This window comes from Solanum tuberosum, unplaced genomic scaffold (assembly GCF_000226075.1).
Source record: "Solanum tuberosum cultivar DM 1-3 516 R44 unplaced genomic scaffold, SolTub_3.0 scf00770, whole genome shotgun sequence".
In the NCBI taxonomy this organism is placed as follows: domain Eukaryota; kingdom Viridiplantae; phylum Streptophyta; class Magnoliopsida; order Solanales; family Solanaceae; genus Solanum; species Solanum tuberosum.
Window position 1 is genome coordinate 57,708 of NW_006239685.1, and position 6,414 is coordinate 64,121.

At 33.2% G+C, this 6,414-nt stretch overlaps 1 pseudogene; it reads left to right on the forward strand.

The window, feature by feature from the left end:
* Positions 1 to 1,175: 1,175 nt before the first annotated feature.
* On the forward strand, positions 1,176 to 3,882 carry LOC102599483 (histidine decarboxylase-like; annotated as a pseudogene).
* The last annotated feature ends 2,532 nt before the right edge of the window (positions 3,883 to 6,414 follow it).

A 6,414-nucleotide genomic window follows, 5' to 3' on the forward strand; every position in this document is an offset into this window, starting at 1 on the left:
TCAGTCTATAAGTACGTGGGCTACGAGCTTTGTAGGGCCAGTCCTCTTTTTCTTAAAAGTATATGTTTTATAATTTTTTAAATTAAATTATAATTTAAAAATATTTTCATAAATATCAACAAGACAACTGAAATTCTAACTTTTATAAATTCTATAGCCATGGGAGCATTGATTAGCTTAAAAAAACAGAGCTGGAAAACTCCAAAAACGTTGGTTAAATTTTTTAAAAATTACTATGTGAGGTAGAGCTGGGTGGGTTGAATTATTCACGGTTAAGCTCAAATCTCCACCCCATCTGAGCCATTGTCATCCCTAATATCAACTCATTCAAGCCGTAATTCATTTTTATAGAATATTCAATTGAGCTCAATTTAATCTCATATTTTAAGACTCTTTATTTGTATTCGTGTAGTGTGTGTTCTCATGTTTAAGGTATGAGTTGCTGTCTATTTTATATCTTCTAAGATTTATCTATTTATTTATAACTTGTTTTTTCTATTTTTTGAGTTGAAATTTAAGTTGTGGTTATAAAATTATTGAGATTGAGCGGGGCATGACACAACCTGATTTCTATTTCAATTCATTTTAATTTCTCAAGTTTCAACTCAACCCGCTTATTTTACCCCGCTTATTCCCTATCAAACCTTTTTCAAAGTTTATAATCTTAAATTATTTATAACATGATATCAATGTTTTGCTATTTTCTTGCCTATAAAAAAATCCCACACCAAGCACACAGTTAAGGAAAAAAAAAATGGCTTCTCTCTACGCAAATTCTAAGAACACTCTTGTTAATGGCTTGGACAAATTCTCTGATCCTAACTATGTTTCAATTTTCGACACGATGCTTCGTGATGGAGAGCAGGCTCCTGGTGCCTCCATGACGGCTGCACAAAAGATGGACATTGCACGTCAGCTAGTCAAGCTTGGTGTTGATGTAATTGAGGCTGGTTTTCCAGCTTCCTCTGAGATTGAGTTTGAGCTTGTAAAGTGTATAGCACATGAAATTGGTAATGTTAAATTAAATGATCGTCTTATTTAACAAAATGTTATATATATATATATATTACCATGTGCATATTTATATTATATCTCAACAGATAATAGCGTAGATGAAGACTCTATGGAAGAATCTAGAGTCTTGGAGAGGTTTGGAGAAGATTCTAGAATACTCGAGAAGAATTCATGGAAGTCCTTAGAAATCTCTAGACTTGTACAAAATTCTAAAAGAGGGGCTACTTGTACATATATAGGGAATTGTGTATAATTTTTATTTAAACTTTAACCCCAAAGTGTGTAGTATAAATACAGGGGCATTCATTTGTAAATGAACAAAGCAAGAGCAAGCAATACAAAAACCTCCTTTAAAAACTCTTTTGTGTTTCTCCATTCTCTTAGTGATCTAAGTTTTTCCCGAAATCTTGACTTGCATGATGAGCAAAATAGTGTCATCTCTTCCAAGTGAGAATATTGTCAATGGCAACATCAAGACAATAGTAAAGGTGACACCACCAGGGCCAAGAAAGAAATTGCAACTAGCAGTGATAGAGCCTGGGTTCGGAAGTGGTGTTTCTTCACCTGACTATATATTGGATAATTATTTAAAGACACTTACACAAAGAGTCAAATATCATCTTGGTAATATTTTACTATTCTCCTTCATTTGATCTTTTCTCTTTCATGTAAATTATTATCTAGTTCATAAATTTGACACATAAAAACATTGAATGAAAGCAAACGTAGGGATTCCCTTACGAACGAATGCAATACGTGAAATAGTACTAATTTATAATGTGAAAATTAAAGATGAATTTATGAATTATATAATTGATCCTTTTGTCTCTCAAGGTTTTCCAGAGAACATATGTTATGATCACCACGTTGCTTTAGCTCCACTTTTGCAATTTCACTTAAATAAATTGTGGTGATCCTTTCACGGAAAACCCTGTGGATTTTCATTCAAAAGATTTTGAAGTGGCTGTTTTGGATTGGTTTGCCAAATTATGGGAAATTGAGAAGGATGAATATTGGGGTTATGTTACTCATGGTGGCACAGAAGGCAATCTTCATGGAATTTGGATAGGGTAAGTATCTACTATCACGATGATAAAAATGATTTTTACCGGCAATAAATATGTACATTAACAAAAAGTATTAAAGTCTTTATCTACACTAGTTAATATTGTCATTGGATTCAATGTTGTTATAGACTTTAGGAACATTTACAAAAAATATTAATTACCTCTAAAAAAACATATTTAACAGCAATTAAGTTATTACAATATCTATATCTACCATTGTTAGCATTTCCAAATTCCTAAATGGACCTACATTAATGTATTCAAAGGAGGTTAATTGATACATCTTTGTACAAAAACTACACTATATATGTAACCACATGGATAATATTGTGCCCAAAGTCACATCGAACTATCTACTTCGAGTCCTTGTGTGCTTTGATTAATTTCCCTACATATTATCAAGATGTGTCAATTGCTAATTAAATTAGTGGTCCCAACATGTCTTGTGAGGCATTCATATATAAGTTTGTGCTAGCACATTTATAATAAATTGCAAAAAGAAGATCACCAATTTAGTTCAAAAAATTCCGTACTTTATAGCTATTTTGGAATATCAAAATTTGTAGTAAATGGTGACAAATTAGTAATATTAAGAGTTGATATGACAGAAAGTAAAATATAATAATGTTCTTAAATTTTAGTTTTTTTTAAATTAACTCAATCACATTTTCTTTGTAGGCGAGAGTTACTTCCTAATGGAATCTTATACACATCAAAAGATTCTCATTATTCAGTCTTCAAAGCTGCAAGATTGTACAGAATAGATTTGGAAATGATCAACACAACAACAAATGGAGAGATTGATTATTCTGATTTGAGAGAAAAATTGCTTCATAACAAGGACAAACCAGCAATTATAAATATTAATATTGGTAAATATTCATATTTATTTCATTCTTTAATCAATTATCTCATTCTCTTAATTAGAACTCTAACCCAGCCTTTTTCTTAATGGTAGGAACTACATTCAAAGGGGCTGTTGATGACATTAATGTTATTCTTCAAACACTTGAAGATTGTGGTTATTCCCATAATAAGTTTTACATCCATTGTGATGCAGCACTAAGTGGACTTATTGTCCCTTTCATTAAAAATGTGAGTTTTCTAACACATGTCCAGCAAACACTTTAAGGATATATACTACAATTAAAAGTAAAATTTTGATTGTTTGGAATTCAATTAATTGAAAACAGGTGATTAGCTTTAAGAAGCCAATTGGGAGTGTCACAATTTCAGGTCACAAGTTCTTAGGATGTCCAATTCCTTGTGGAGTTCAAATAACAAGAAAAAGTCACATCGCTTATCTCTCGAGAAATGTGGAATACATTGCTTCTGTGGATGCCACAATTTCTGGAAGTCGAAATGGTTTAACTCCAATTTTGTTGTGGTATAGTTTAAGCTCAAAAAATCAAATTGGGATACAACAAGATGTTAAGAGATGCCTCTACAATGCTAGATATTTGAAAGATCGTCTTCAGCAAGCAAATATCAGCGTCATGCTTAATGAGTTGAGCACTATAGTTGTACTTGAGAGGCCTCTTGATCATGAATTTACTCGTCATTGGCAACTCTCTTGCGTGAGGGATATTGCACATGTTATTGTTATGCCAAGTATCACAAGAGAAACATTAGACGATTTCTTCATTGATTTGGTGCAAAAAAGAAAAATGTGGTACCAAGATGGAAGCGTTAAGCCTCCTTGTGTTGCAGATGATATTGGTGCTCAAAATTGTGCATGCGCTCTTCATAATGGTCAGTATATATTCCTTTAAGGAAACGAACACCCTATCATGATCTAGACGATGAAATCTCAACATGAATTTGCTACAATTGGATGGAATTGTAGGTTCTTTTCATGTTCTTGTTGTATCTTTTTTTTTTTTTTTTTTGTCTATGCTGGTTACATTGATTGTGATTTGAAACTAGTTAAGTTGGTTGTATGACGTCCATATGTAGATTGTCTAATCAATCAATAAATAAATTACGGACTTCATGTTAAGTTGTGTTGCTTTTAGGTAATACTCCCTCCGTTGGTCTAGTTTAACTTAAAATAAAGAAGACAACAACTATGGAAATGCATCACTGTCTATGGAGGATTATGAAAGCAAACACAATAACTATGGTGATATTGTTGCCTTCAATCAGAACCTTAGTAATGAGCAATATTACAATCAATTGGTTCACATGATCAAACAAATGTGGATGGAAGAGGCAACAAACACAAGTGGAGGACTTATAATTAATGTAAATCAATGACTGGTACAATCTTATAACATATTTGCTCATATTTTTCTGTTTTACATCCTACTACTTAAACAATAGATTCAGGTGCATCCTAACATGTGTCACAATTCAAGCTCTTTCACTTCAAATGGAGGACATATTTGCTTTTTCTATTTTAAATCCTACTACTTAAATAATAAATTTTTATATATATAAAAAGTGTTAAATCTAACTGTAGACCTCACACGGCAAACAAAATTCATCATATTGTCTTGTTTGTAACTCTAAAGACAAACTCCAGGAAATCTAACATCATTCTCTCTACTTTCTCTATCAAAATTTACTATTTTCTCTTACTTAAACCAGAAATGGGTATTAGGTCAATGCAATAATAAGAGATTATAGTAAAATTTGTTAGAGAAAGTAGAGAAAATGGTGTTAGGTTTTATGGAGTTCTTTCTTTGGAGCTAACAAAGAAGACAACAATGGTGAATTTTGTTAGTCACGTAGGGTCAATAGTTACATTTAAGTTATCTTTTATAAACATGTTAGGTTTAGGGTAAAACACCAAAATGAACACCTTTTGATGTACATTAAGGACCATTTCAAACAAGTGAAATATATTAAAGATTGAAATGAACACCTTTGTTATACAATAAGGATCATTTCAATCAACTAAAATATATTAAGGACCAAAATAAAGCATTACCCATACATTAAGGATCATTTTGGTTATTTTCTCTTCTCTTTATAAATATCATTATTATCATAACAAAATGAAAACTTGGATTGTTGAAACTGAACAAATGTAGTTTTCAAGGGCAGTAGCGGGGATACCTATATATATTAGGATGTGGTTCAATCGATTCCCTTCGTTGAAAAGTGATAATATTGTGATGTCCAAGCTTAAGATAAGAAGTCACATATCGACAAAACATAGGAGAGATATTGGGTATATATATAAGTAGGTCTTACAAATTAGTGACGCGTTTTAAAGTCGTGCAGGCCTAGGCCTAAAACGCACAATATCACTAGTCGGCAGGTCAATTACAAAAGGTATCAAAGTCACTCATGTGTCATCCTTATCAATGTGAACCAGACTGCAACTGAGTTGAGCCAAATCCCGATAAGGTAGGGCAAACCTCAGTACTGAGTCTAGGCAAATCCCATGAGGTGGGGAAAATCTTAGCGATGACGTTGAGTCCATAGAGGGGGTGTATGTGATACCCCATCTTTAGATTAGAAGTCCCACATAGACAAAACACAGAATATATGTTGGGTATATAAGTAAGGAGGTCTTACCAACTAGTGATGCGTTTTAAAGTCGTGCGAGCCTAGGCCCAAAGCGGACAATATCACTAGTGAGCTAGGCATTTACAAATGGTACCAGAATCACTCATGTGTCAGCCTTGACTATGTGGGCCATATTTCAACTAAGTTTAGGCAAATCTCAATAGGGCAGACCAAACCTCAGTGTTGAGTCTAGTCAAATCTCATTCGGTTGGGCAAACCTCATGTCACGACCCGAGTCTACACCCTGGACGTAGCCGGCACTCAAGAACCATTGTTGGTTCCCAAGTGAACCCTCATCCTGGTTGACTACAAGCGGAAGACTAACTTAAGCATACAAAAGCTTAAAACTGAAATAAAAGTTCATAAAACTTAAATACAAACTTTAAGTCCAAAGAAAACTCTGTATAATAAAATATATATACAACTCGCCATAAAAAGGCAACTTTAGTCTTTAAAACATTTAATAAAATAAATGATACAGACTTCTCAACTATACTGACTATCTTTGAAGCCTCTAACTGATAAAGATGGGAGTCCGGACAAGACCCACGACATCCTAACAACTGATATAACTGAAAGGTAAATGAAATCCTCCGAAAGCAAGGAGGTTCACCATAGCTAACTCAAACTCTTGGATGTATCAACGAAGCTCCTGTTGATGATCCTAAATACCTGTGTCTACATCATGAAAAGATGCAGGCCAAATGGCTCAGTACGTGGAATATACGAACATGTAAGGGGAATTCTAAAACATAAACATAAGCTTGAAACTTGATAGAAATGAAACATACTTACCTCTTCTCAAACTTACTCAACT